Source organism: Triticum aestivum, chromosome 7A (assembly GCF_018294505.1).
Source record: "Triticum aestivum cultivar Chinese Spring chromosome 7A, IWGSC CS RefSeq v2.1, whole genome shotgun sequence".
In the NCBI taxonomy this organism is placed as follows: Eukaryota; Viridiplantae; Streptophyta; class Magnoliopsida; order Poales; family Poaceae; genus Triticum; species Triticum aestivum.
The window spans coordinates 110,202,554-110,217,274 of NC_057812.1; positions in this window are offsets into that span (position 1 = coordinate 110,202,554).

The following is a 14,721-nucleotide window of genomic DNA, read 5'->3' on the forward strand; positions in this document are numbered from 1 at the left end:
GTTACCGGCTAGATCGATGTGACTTGGAATCGGGGTCCTAACAGGTTGAGCCGCGTCTTGGGGCGTGCCGTAGTCGTGCCCCCCTCCCCACATGTGCCCATGGTATTTTTAATGCGTAATTATGTACACGTGGCATGGATTTCGCCATTTGGCTGGGACCGGGGTGGAGGCTACATTGCTATGCGAGGTCAGAACATGCCAGGCGGTCTTGTTGCCGATTACTCCGGGCGCGCTTGAAGGTGTTAGGGTCCTTAATCGCCGAACTAGTGGATTGCCTTAAGAGGCTGCTTTGCGCTTCTGCTGCGAGGGCCGCAGTGTGCTCCTCCGTGCGGAGGGAGCGCTCTGTGTTTCCATTAACTGTGATGACCCCCAAGGTCCTGGCATCTTGATCTTGAGGTATGCATAATGCGGTAACGCATTGAATCTCGCAAATGCGGTTCTCCCGAGCAGTGCATGATAGCCACTACGGAACGGGACTATATCGAAGATTAACTCTTCGCTTCGGAAGTTACCCGGGGATCCAAAGACCACTTCTAGTGTGACTGAGCCTGTGCAATGGGCCTCTACACCTGGTATGACGCCTTTGAAGGTCGTTTTGTGGGTTTGATCCTTGAGGGGTCTATACCCATTTTGCGCACTGTGTCCTGGTAAAGCAGGTTCAGGCTGCTGCCGCCATCCATAAGGACTCGAGTGAGGTGAAATCCGTCAATGATTGGGTCTAGGACCAGTGCGGCGAAGCCGCCATGATGGATACTAGTGGGGTGGTCCCTGCGATCGAATGTGATCGGACAAGAGGACCATGGCTTGAACTTTGGGGCGACTGGCTCCAACGCATATACGTCCCTTAGCGCACGTTTCCGCTCCCTCTTGGGGATGTGGGTTGCGTATATCATGTTCACCGTCCGCACTTGGGGGGGGGGGGACCTCTTCTGTCCTTCGGTGTTCGGCTGCCGGGGCTCCTCCTCGTCATCGCTATGTGACCCCTTATCTTTGTTTTCGGCATTTAACTAGCCGTCCTGCTTGAACACCCAACAATCCCTATTGGTGTGGTTGGCTGGCTTGTCGGGGGTGCCGTGTATTTGACATGAGTGGTCGAGTATACGGTCCAAACTGGACGGGCCTGGAGTGCTTCTTTTGAATGGCTTTTTCCGCTGACCGGGTTTAGAGACTTTGAATCCGGCATTGACTACCATATCCTCGGTATTGTCGCTGTTAATGCGGCGCTTGTGTTTGTTGCGACGCGATCTGCCATTGCCATCCTTGGTATCCGAAGTACCATGGTTCTTTGATATGTTATTGCTGCGAGCCAGCCAACTGTCTTCTCCCGCACAAAAGCGGGTCATGAGTGTCGTGAGGGCTGCCATGGTTTTTGGCTTTTCCTAGCCAAGGTGCCGGGCGAGCCACTCGTCGCGGATGTTGTGCTTAAAAGTTGCTAGGGCCTCTGCATCCGGACAGTCGACGATTTGATTTTTCTTTGTTAGGAACCGTGTCCAGAATTGCCTGGCCGATTCCTTTGGCTGCTGAATTATGTGGCTCAGGTCATCGGCATCCGGTGGTCGCACGTAAGTGCCCTGGAAGTTGTTGAGGAACGAGGCTTCCAGATCTTCCCAACAGCCAATGGATTCTAATGGCAGGCTGTTGAGTCAATGCCGAGCTGGTCCTTTGAGCTTGAGTGGGAGGTATTTGATGGCGTGTAGATCATCACCGCGGGCCATGTGGATGTGCAGGAGGAAATCCTCGATCCATACCACATGATCTGTTGTGCCGTCGTATGATTCAATATTTACGGGTTTGAAACCCTCTGGGATTTGCTGATCCATTACTTCGTCTGTGAAGCATAGGGGGTGTGCGGCGCCTCTGTACTGGGCTATATCGCGACGCAGTTCAAATGAGTCTTGCCCGCTGTGTTCGGCCCGGCCAGATTTACTTTTGCTATATCCGGCGTGACGGTTGTCGTCGCATAATGGCACGCCCCCGTGATCCGTAGATCGATCTTGCATGTTTTGCTTTGTCCTCCAATATGTCTTGCAGGTCTAGCATGTTTCCCCGTGCCTTGTCATTTTTATTTGAGTGGCGTCGGGGGGCGGGCAGAGTTTTTGGCTGAATGCCTCTATGTCGCGGCCACGAGGTGGCCGGTCAGCCGCATCGTATGCTGGAGATGTAGGTTTGAGTGCTTCCTCCTCCAGTCGGGGTAGCAAACTACGCTTTGGGTAACTCTTGGAGGGGCGTTCGAGTTTATATTCCTCGGCCGTAAGGACTTCAGTCCATCTGTCAGCTAGCAAATCTTGATCAGCTTGAAGCTGATGTTGCTTTTTCTTAAGGCTGTTTGTCGTGGCTATAAGCCGGCGCTTGAAGCGCTCTTGTTTGATGGGATCCTCAGGCACGAGGAATTATTCATCGTCGAGGCTTGCCTCGTCTTCAGAGTGAGGCATGTAATTATCATCCTCCGCCTCTCCATCTGCCGCTCTCTCTGGAGGGCTGGCTTCTCCATCCTCCTGCCCTAAATCTTGTTGGAGGGGATTGTTGTCATTTTCGGCACTGTCCGGAGTGCTATTATCTCCTGTGCCGGGGTCACCACTTTTTCTTTGGCGAGTGACGGTGTCCTAGACTAGGGGGTACTCACCACGTCGTCCCCCGATCTATTAGATTGGGCCGAGGCCCCCCATGGCCGTATACTCATGGGCCAGTTTGGATAGCTGTCGCATACAAGGAAGATTCCACAAAGACTTGGCGATCAAGACAAGAACTTCTCCCCACCGGCGTATTCGGCTAGGACTCTTGTTAACCTAGGCCTCTGGTGCATTATATAAACCAGGGCCAGGCTAGTCGATAGAAGAGACAACATACAGAACAGCAATCATACCATAGGCTAGCTTCTAGGGTTTAGCCTTCTTGATCTTGTGGTAGATCTACTCTTGTACTACCAATATCATCAATATTAATCAAGCAGGACGTACGGTTTTACCTCCATCAAGAGGGCCCGAACCTGGGTAAAACATGGTGTTCCCTGCCTCCTGTTACCATCCGGCTTAGACGCACAGTTCGGAACCCACTACCCGAGATCCGCCGGTTTTGACACCGACATTGGTGCTTTCATTGAGAGTTCCGCTGTGTGATCGACAAAAGGATCGATGGCTCGCCTGCAGATCAACTGCGACTTCGGCGTCTTCGTCACCAGTTCGACTGGTCACCTTGGTTCGACCAAGAATTGCGCCCCGTGTTCGGATCACCATGTTCGGATGAGGGCCTTCATCAAACATCAACTCCGATCTCTATCAAGGTCGTGGAGGAATTATCTATGGAGCTCGGGGGCTCAACATCAACATTGCCCTCAAGCGACCGTGCTGTTTTTTTCTGGACAGCGAACTCGTATCTGCCGCCACCACCTCCTTGAGTATCGGTTTGACGATCGCTTTGGTGGAATTGTGCGGAATTGGGTCTATAACAACCCTGGAAAATTTCTTCGAGTTCTGATGGAGGAATCTCTGGCAATCCACGATATACCGGAGCCGTGTCAAATCTGGATGGGAATTTGGATGAGTTTAGGGTGTGGTGTCCAGCTTCTAGCTCGGACGTCCTTTGGAAGATCCAACCGTTGATCGTCTGCGGAATTCCTATATCTACCACCTCTCGAAATTTCAGCTCAATCCGACCGTCCAAACTCCGGGAACCTTCCGATTAGTGCATCACTTTTCAGATCTATTTTCTGCGCGAAAACGAATCCGACCCGAGTTCATCTTTTTTATGAACGGGATTTCGGACATCCCTTTTGAAGGAAGTTTTGTATGGGGTATTTTGTTTTGTTCCCGAACACACCCCACTAACTTTAAGATCTTTTGAACATGATCTTCAACATCATGCTGGTGTCAAACCAGTCCGGCAATATTACTCAACGACTGCCGAGCTGCGCTAGACACGTCGTCACTTTAGCCGAGCTCAACTTCTTCAGATCATCATCTCGGCAAGCTGAACAAGAGTCCGACATCGTGAAGGATAAATCATCATCAACATCGCCGCCCCACGGTCACTTCATCAAGCCGGCATCGACCAAGTCACGACCTGCATCGACAGGGCCGCACTATTGCTTCTTCAAGTTGGTGTCCATCACGCCGACCTACTTCGACTCATTGGCTGACGTTGAGGCTTCGACATCTCGGCTGGACCAGGGGCTTCGCCATCTCTTCATCAACCTACTCTGGACGCTTCGGCGTCACTAGCCGACCAGCTCCGTCACGTTAGCTGGGCCGAGGGCTTTGCCTCGGCGAGTCAACCTTTACCAGCATTGCCATGCCGTCGTTTTATCGCCCATCAGGCAATGGGTGTGCGGATCGAGTCCCAATTTTGGGAATCACCTTCCTTCGGATTGCTACAACAAATAAACCAGGTGCTATCAATCCCTAATATTTTTTGCTTGTTTGGATTCATTTTTCCCAAGGAATTATTACTCTGATTTGTCCATCATATGTACACAGGTCTATCAAATGGTACCCGCATTCACGATAGTTGCATGGTGGTTCGGTCAATTTTCGTACATAGTCCGGCGAACGCCGCATCCGGAGCTCGGACCGACCTGTGAATTCAGGCTTTGCCACGCCTTTACCGCATCACGCCGATGCCCTGCATCGACATTGACTTCGGCGCCAGGCCATATTTCTTTTATTACTCACTTTGCATAAATTATTTATTATGCAACGATTTTTTTAAATTATCATTATTACTACTATCTTCGGTTTGCACTATTTTTTGTGCACAGGAAAATGATCCGGGGACTTCGGCGTCACCTGCCGGTCTGCATTGACCGTGCTATGTCACCACTTCGGCGTGTCGAGCTCTCCGCGCCGCCACCTCGGGACCGGCTTGGGGGATGGAACCTTACCCCGCATCAAGCTCGGACCGCGTCATCAATACCGAACACATTAACCAGCTAAGTTGCTTTCATGCTCAAAGCTTTAATTTCTAACTTGTGTTCGGTTCGACCAAGCATTATACTTTTTGGAAAAAAGTTGCTTGTAAAAATTTCCTTGTCCAAACTTTATTTGTGACACATAAATTCAAATACCCAATTCATTTGGGGGCTTCCTTCATGAACCTTTTCCTCTTGCATATGATTATACTTGTACTGCTTCGTTCCTTGTTCGTGTATTACGCCACAATATGCACCATATTGACTTAAGCGATTTGCAAGCTGGGTTGCCTCGCTCCTGTGTTTACCCCTACGTTCCCGATTGTTCGGCTAGGGAGTAAAGGGAGCACCTCTGCGATTGTCACGATCGGGTCGCCCGAGCCGGACCTCAGACTGGGTGAAGCCGAAAGCTAGCGCTCTTATAGTTTTCAATGATTGTCGGCACACAACGGAACTCATGAGTACAAAAAATCTATTGCACAAGTCTCATAATAACAATGAGCACCGAAGAAAGGTATCGGTGGGGGTACTATTTTCTTCGAAGATGCTTCTTACACTTCATGGTAATATAGCATAAGTTCCCTGAGCGTGCTTTGTCTGTTACAGCCTTATGGCCTGATTGCCTGGTTATTGGAAACACCGTCGATATTCTCGACCGAAGGAGTACATAACACTTTTCGGTCCTTGACCGAAGAGGGAGAAGCTGACGGTCAGTTAAGACGCGTTTAAAGTTCGGTTGAACATATATATGATATAAGTACTTCGGTACATGCAATCATTCTTCTACCCAAGTCACTTGGGGGCTCTTAAGTTTATTTGAGCCGTTTTATAATAAGTGTTCTTCTTCTTAGTCGTTGCAAAGTTTTATTATTATTATTTATCACTTCTTTTTTCGACATGAGTGTGCGGTCACTAGCCGGGGAGCCTAATTTCTCTCTCAAAGCCGCTAGAGTTTAGTTTGCTAAACTGGCCTGATGAGAAGTACTCCGCCCTCGGGATAGGAGGTTGAAGCCGTAGGCTGACCCACTCGAAGTCTTGAGATAGGATGTATCATGTTAAAGCACGATAGAAGCACTTCTTTTTTCTAATACCAACTTTCGGATTGGCACCGAACACTTGATATTGTTCAGACGTCATGTTTTTACTGACGTTTCTTGGTTTTCCAAGCTTTTTGGCACTTTTAAACTATTTGTGCTTTTCCAGCATTAGTCTCGCAGTGCAACGCCGGGCACATTTAGGGATTCGGTAAAAACATTCTCAGATATTGCTATATATGCATCGGTTTCGAATTGTGTCATCGGTCAATAGTTAGGTTGCCCGGCTCTTGCACTTGCTTCCTACGTTCCGTTTTGTTTGGCTAGGCGTGCAAAGGGAGAACCACTGCGATTGTGCTTCCAGCTCACATGGTTAAGCACCTCAGTGGAGAAAGCCGAAAACTGACTTTCACAATAAGCGTAAACTGGTCAGCGATCCGATGACTATGTTAAATGATGGGCCGTTCATAACATTGGCCAAAGTGTTTACGGCTTGACCCCGACTGTCGCCAAACACTACCGGGGGCTATTAACTGGCCTCCCAAACTAAATCCTCGATATTTTGCTCTTACATTAGAGCTGAGGTTTAATAATCATGCTTAGCATGACAACCCAAAGAAAGGAACCGATAGCGGGACTATTTTCTTTGGAAGACATTTCTTCTGTTAAACAGTAATATAACTCTCTGCGTACCTTTGTTTATAAAACCGTATGGCCAGATTGCCTTGTTTGTTGTAAATCTTTGCCCTCATAAAGGTTTTATAAAGTAGGACAAACACTCCTCGGCTATTGGCCGAGGAGGTGGAAGCCGATGGTCGGTTAACAAAGTTTTGTACAATGCGGATCTGAGCATTAATGACGTAAAGTACTTGGATACATAGAGTCATTACACATAATTTGTGATTTTACTATGGATATTGATCCTTAATTCGGCCACCCGTGCCCGCATTAAGGCTCGGGGGCTACTGGGCTTCGGGCTTATTATTTACAAATATTAAAGGGGCACATCGATCCCCTGATCTGGTGTTGCCACCTGACTAGTGTCTCGGGGGCTACTGCATTGCTTGTCCAATGCAGAAAATTTTATGTGCAATATAGTTTCCGAGGAGATTTTGATCCTCAGGTTGGTCGGCCGCACCCAACCTGAGTCTCGAGGACTGAGCACGCTGCTTTTAGTGTCCGGAAGTATTCTGCTGAGCTTGGACTTGATCCTCAGGCCGATTTTGCAAATCAACCTGAGTCTCAGCGGCTACTAGGATCAGCGGTCTTACGTCATCCTTCAGGGGCATCTCGGGTTTTAGACCGATACACACCTTGAGGGCTACTGGCTATATATCTCGACGGAGAATAAATTGCACCAATAAAAAATATTCACAAAAATCGGCCCACATTCGGGGTGGTGCACCACCTCGGAAGCAGTCCGGCATAAAGCTCGGGCGCTAGTGGCTGGCTCCATAGAGGGCATTTCCGGCATTAAGCTCGGCTAAACTCCTTCAAACTTTTGTGAACCAAGGTGATATGACACCTCAGATATAGTCCGGCGTTGGAGCTCGGATACATAGTCCGGCGTTGGAGCTCGGATACATTCTGGCGTTAGAGATGGGAAGCGGTCCGGCATTGGTGCTCGGCTGCAAAAGATACCTCAAATACAGTCCGGGGTTAGAGCTCGGACGCAAGAAGACACTGCCTCCCGGGAACAACTTCAAACCCGAGGTGTGACATAAAAATAATAAGGCATTGATAAAGGCCAGAAACTTGAAGGGGCTCCTTGGATACCCGGCGTATAAACTCGTCGAATGCATTTCAGCGATCCTCAAGATCGAAGATGAGAAGATTTGTTGAACCAGTTTTCAAGACCGACGACCGAAGATGAAGAACAGTTTGGAAGAATCGAGGAGCGTCCCTAACTTGAAGACCGGTTCAGGGGGCTACTAACGGTGTCCTGGACTAGGGGGTACTCACCACGTCGTCTCCTGATCTATTAGATTGGGCCGAGGCCCCCCATGGCCGTATACTCATGGGCCAGTTCGGACAGCTGCCGCATACAAGGAAGATTCCACAAAGACTTGGCTATCAAGACAAGGACTTCTCCCCACCGGCGTATTCGGCTAGGACTCTTGTTAACCTAGGCCTCTGGTGCATTATATAAACCAGGGCCAGGCTAGTCGATAGAATAGACAACATATAGAACAACAATCATACCATAGGCTAGCTTCTAGGGTTTAGCCTCCTTGATCTCGTGGTAGATCTACTCTTGTACTACCCATATCATCAATATTAATCAAGCAGGACGTAGGGTTTTACCTCCATCAAGAGGGCCCGAACCTAGGTAAAACATCGTGTTCCCTGCCTCCTGTTACCATCTGGCCTAGACGCACAGTTCGGGACCCACTACCCGAGATCCACTGGTTTTGACACCGACAGCGAGACTTAGAGCAGCGCCGCTGACACCGACGCTTGGGTTGCTTCTTGGAGGGGTCATCCTCCGCTGTCTCGTCGCCATTGCCTTCTTTGAGTGTGTCCAGCATGTATATGTCATATGATGAGGTGGCTGTCCAGTGCCATGTGGGCAGTGGTTCCTCTTCCTCTCCCGCATCATCATCCATACCGTCGATGTCTTCGGAGTCAAAGTCGAACATGTCGGTTAAGTCGTCGACAATGGCTATTAAGTGGGTGGTGGGTGGGTGGCGAATTTCTTCGTCATCCGCATCCCAATCCTGCCGGACATAGTTCGGCCAGGGTTCTCCTGACAAGGAGAGAGACCTTAATGAGTTCAGTATGTCGCCGAAGGGCGAGTGCTGAAAAATATCTGCGGAGGTAAACTCCATGATCGGCGCCCAATCGTATTTGATAGGCACGGGCGCAGGCAATTCGGAGTCCGTGGCTGGAGAAGGATCCGGCAGTTTGGCAACATGGCTCTCGTGAAGGGTAAGGTCGATATTCGGCTCGATCGCCGCTGAGGATACGGCCTCCATGGCGGGGTATATCCACCCGTCCATGGATGGCGCAAGTGGTTCCAAATTGAGGGTCAGAGCGGTTGCCGATGCGATCTCCTGAACACTGTCTGATGGTAGAGCTAAATCGTACCCATCGTGACCGTGTGGCGCATAAGGCAGGGGCTTGAATCCGTCGAAGATCAAGTCTCCGCGGATGTCGGCCGTGTAGTTTAAGCTTCCAAACCTGACTTGATAACCAGGGGCGTAACTCTCGATCTGCTCCAGATGGCCAAGCGAGTTGGCCCGCAGTGCGAAGCCGCCAAATACAAAGATCTGTCCGGGGAGAAAAGTCTCACCCTGGACTGCATCGCTATCGACGATCGAAGGAGCCATCAAGCCTAATGGTGATGACACAGAGGAACTCTCAATGAAAGCACCAATGTCAGTGTCAAAACCGGCGGATCTCGGGTAGGGGGTCCCGAACTGTGCGTCTAAGGCGGATGGTAACAGGAGGCAGGGGACATGATGTTTTACCCAGGTTCGGGCCCTCTTGATGGAGGTAAAACCCTACGCCCTGCTTGATTATTCTTGATAATATGAGTAGTACAAGAGTTGATCTACCACGAGATTGGATAGGCTAAACCCTAGAAGCTAACCTATGGTATGATTGTAGGTTGTCCAACGGACTAAAACCCCTCTGGTTTATATAGACACCGGAGGGGGCTAGGGTTACACAAGGTCGGTTACAAAGAAGGAGATATACATATCCATATTGCCTAGCTTGCCTTCCACGACAAGTAGAGCCCCATCCGGACACTGGACGAAGTCTTCAATCCTGTATCTTCATAGTCCAACAGTCCGGCCAAAGGATATAGTCCGGCTGTCCGGAGACCCCCTAATCCAGGACTCCCTCAACCTCGTCATGTAGAAGTGGACGTTCACCAAGTAGTCATCATCTTGAAGCTCATAGTGTTCACTCTCCAATGTCGCACCATCATGTGGTTCCTTCAAAAGGAGTAAGGACAACAAACACTTGGAAAAACAAATGTGGTTAGCATTAGTGCAAAACCAAGCATTCAAGTGGTGATCACCGAACAAGTGTCGTCATCATGCATAGCATAAGGTGTGACAAAGGATTGTGACATGGCATGTAAGCATATGAATTGAGCACAATCAAGGTCATCATGGAAACAAGCATGTAAATGTGAGGCAGTTATGCAAATATGTGTGACAAGAGAATAAGAATCTACCTCATGGTCATAGCAATCATGCATAAAGTGCTCGACAAATGGTCGATGGTAGGCATAAGAATCATTCACAACACCAAAATAAATGAAGTGTCTAAACACATGGGTCAAGTGCAAGACAATCCAAGCATAACAGGAAAAGGGTGTGATGTCTACTACACAACTTCTTCTTGTAGACTCGTGTTGGGCCTCCAAGCACAGACTTTTGTAGGACAGTAGAAAATTTCCCTCAAGTGGATGACCTAAGGTTTATCAATCTGTGGGAGGTATAGGATGAAGATGGTCGCTCTCAAAAATCCCTGCGACCACATAACAAAGAGTCTCTTGTGTCCCAAGCACACCAAATACAGTGGCAATTTGTATAGGTGCACTAGTTCGGCAAAGAGATGGTGATAAAAATGTAATATGGATAGTAGATATTGCTTTTTGTAATAAGAACAATAAAAAACAGCAAGGTAGTAATTGATAAAATGGAGCACAAACGGCATTGCAATGCGTGAAAATGAGGCCTAGGGTCCGTACTTTCACTAGTGCAATATCTCAACAATGCTAATATAATTGGATCATATAACCATCCCTCAACATGCAATGAAGAATCACTCCAAAGTTCCTATCTAGTGGAGAACACAAGAAGAAATTGTTGGTAGGGTGCGAAACCACCTCGAAGCTATTCTTTCTGATCGATCTATCCAAGAGTCCATACTAAAATAACACTAAGTTATCCTTCCTGATCCATCTATCAAGAGTTCGTACTAAAATAACACCAAGTTATCTTTTCCGATCGATCTATCAAGAGTTCGTACTAAGATAACACCAAATAATTTCAGATTCATAATACTCAATGTAATACAAAGAACCTCAAAGAGTGCCCCAAGATTTCTACCGGAGAAACAAAGACAAGAATGTGCATCAACCCCTATGCATAGATTACCCCAACGTCACCTCGAGAATCCGCGAGTTGAGTGCCAAAACACATAACAAGTGAATCAATACAATACCTCATTGCCACCACGGGTATTCATATGCAAGACATATGTCAACTGTTCACAAATCCATAAAAGTATTCAATCCAATAAGAATGAAATCTCAAAGGGAAAACTCAATTCACAACAAGATAGAGAGGGGAAAACACCATATGATCCAACTATATTACCAAAGCCCGCGATACATCAAGATCATGACATCTCAAGAACACGAGAGAGAGAGATTAAACACGTAGCTACTGGTACAAACCCTCAGCCCCGAGGGTGGACTACTCCATCCTCATCATGGTGGTCGTCGGGATGATGAAGATGGCCACCGTTGATGATTTCCCCCTCCGGGAGAGTGTCGGAACGGTGTCTAGATTGGCTTTTCGTGGCTATAGAGGATTGCGGCGGTGGAACTTCTGATCTAGGGTTATTTCTGATGATTTCTCTATTTATAGGATTTCCACTGCTACGAGTTGTTCCGCTGCTAGCATAGAACTACCTTAGCAGGCATAGTGTCGCCATGTAGATGTAATCCTTGGGTCTTCAGAACCCTTGTATCCATACTAATTGTAATAGAGAGCTGATTTGTTCTATGCCAAGCATCGCCGTATTCCAGAAGACTTGACCTTTGGGCTGGACTACGGGGTGTTCTGGTCTCTATGAGCCAGGGTGCCACATAGAAAGACATTCCCTTCATATTTAATGATGAGTGTAAAGCCGCCTTCCAGGATCTCAAACATGCTCTACTTTAATGCTCCTGTCCATAGGAGATATGCCCTAGAGGCAGTAATAACAATTATTTTGTATCTCCAAAGCTTGTAATGAATGTTTAGCTTCCATGCTATAACTGCAATGGTTCTCGAGTCTGCAATATCCACGAGGCTCGGAGGGAAACTCATGTGCATGTGTGGTGTACTAAATGGTAAAATGTATTCCTAGTCTTGCCTCTAAGACTGGCTCATGTATTGCATGATGATCCTATTTGCCTGATCATGGGCATGTCTATGCTGGCAATTTTGAGGCCACGATATTGGTAGAACACTTGTGTTGAATCGACCCAAATTGATGTTATGCTATGAGATTCTTTTCATCAAAAGTTTATGGTTAATATCACAGAGATAGTTAATGTTTGCATAATTCCTCAGACCATGAGAGTATCGAGTTCCTTCGTGCTTGCTTCGTGAACTTTGGGGTTTGTTAAACGTCATCCGTAGCTGGGTGGCTATTACGGCGGCTTACAGGTTCACGGAAAAGTATGGCAAGTAACAAGATAGCTCAAGATTGGGATTTGCTCCTCCAACGATGGAGAGATATTCTCGGGCCCTCTCGGTGTTACGGTATGCATAATCGTCTGGCCAGACACCTTGTGATTTGATCACTGGGATGCCGGAACACGGAAACGAGAAAAGAGAACAAAACCGGTAACGAGGTAACTTGAATGGTGGAAAAATTGTTCGTCCATGAGGATGCAATAAATCTCACCTCGGTTGTTTGTGACATATCGCGAAGCAACAATAACAGCTCACTGCAACTGGAGGTTCACTCGAATACTTATACGTGTGGGTATAGGGGTCAATATGGGTGTCCGTGGCTCCGATGTTGATCATTGATCGGAAGGGGTTCCGGGTCATGTCTATACTTCAACGAACCTATATGGTCACACGCTTAAGGGTCATCTATCTGCTGAATACTAGACAGGGAGTCTGAGAGAAAATCACCAAAAAAGTTTCGGACACCGTAAAAGTTTTGAACAGTGGAAAAGCTCCGCAGAGAGAGGTCATCGGATGAGTTTCGGTGAAACCAAAAATTTGTTTCGGGATATACTATTAAGTCAAATTGGTTTCGGCACATGCCTGATAATTCTTGGAGGGTGCCAGAATCATTCTGGAAACTTTTTGGAATTTTCCGTGATAAAAACTGGAAATGTTTCGGAGCTGCCGGAGGCACTTCAGATGCGTTTCGCAAATGAAAATCACTAAACCGAAATTGTTTCAGAATGTGTTGAAAATTATTTGAGTGGGTATTGGAAATGTTCTAAGCCCACATAAATATTTTCAGTTTGAACGGACGCTGAAAAAAGTCGTCGTGAATAGTGAAAATCACTTTATGGATATTTTTTTGGAAAGCCACCTTTTAGGGCTTTTGCAAAAGGGCTTCCAGAAGGGCTTGGGGGCCAAGGAATCCTATCATGGGGGTCCCCAAGGGGGTGGCCGGCCAAGAATGGTGGAGCTCCATGGAGCTCCACATGGCATCCCATTTTGCCCATAAACCCCTCATATGTGACCTAAAGCATGCGTTTTTTTGGTAATTTGTGGAGGCAGACTACCCCTTGGCTTTCCTATAAATAGAGGGTGTGAGGGCTTCCATCTCTTCATCCCTTGCTCTCATACACATGCCATGACTTGTCTGGCTTCTCTATCCCTCCCAGCGAAATAGTTTCGTAGAGCCGAAAGGCTGTCTGGGTTCCGGCAGGAACTAGTTCTGGATGGTGAAGCCCTGCCGGATAGCTGACACTGTATGTGTGCAACCCCATAGAGAGATTGTAGTTTCGATATTCTGCCTGAGGGGTTGTTCGATTATCCTCCCGAAGGGCTGTCCGAGTTACCGTCCAAGTTTGGAGGGTCCTCCCGAAGGGCTGTCCGCGACATCGTCCGGGGGACTGTCCGATCGCCTCTCGAAGGGCTATCCGGAGAGGGAGTACATCCTCGCGGTTGGGAGGTTGTAAGTCCTAGCTGCGGGGATCTGCACTGACGATCTCCACCGACTCTTCTTCCGCTGTGCTACGAGTCGGTACGGATCAGATCAAACCTTGTATGCAGTCTCCATAGTGGTCATGGGCGTGCTCGCTATACCGGAAATTTTTATTTTTTGTCGCGTTCCCCTACAGTGGCATCAAGAGCCATGCTATGCGTAGATGCATGTTACGATCTAGAATACACGGAGATGTATGGGTATTGCATAATATAATTTTGTAGTAGATGAGATGTATTGCTGAAAATTATTTATGCAGGTGGCAGATGAAATCTGTTACCCGATATTCTTGTTGCTTCCCTAGAATTTGTGTATTTCTGATCTTGAAACGGCATGATGGAATTGCACAAAGTTCTGGCAATCCGTGATCCTGGTTGATCAACGAAGTGCTATCAGTTCTTGGGGTTCCACCATAGTTGAGAGAAAGATGAAGTTGTGCAGACAAAAGGGCAATGCAGATATGATCTGCACGGGGTCATGCATATGACGAAGTTTAGTATGGGGTTCGAGATTTTATTATCTCATGCTTCATACACTCCGAAAAGTTAATCTAGCGACTTGAATAATCATACTTGATGATAAACGTTGGTAGCTGCGGTTTAAGTCAAGACCTTAGAAGCCACGTAAAATAATTTTTTGCATAAACCGATTAGAGGCGTCTAACTTGGTTTTCTAGGATGGTTTGCATGTGATGTGGTATAGCAAGTCTCGTGTAAATTTGATTATGTATGAGATGACTATATGATGTAATTAACATGACTTGCGTGTCTTGATTCGGCATGATGGCTGGAGCCATATGATTGTCACGTTAATGACCTTCATGTCAACCTTAAGTAATGCATTTATTTTATCTGCTATGGAGATAGCAATATTATCTGG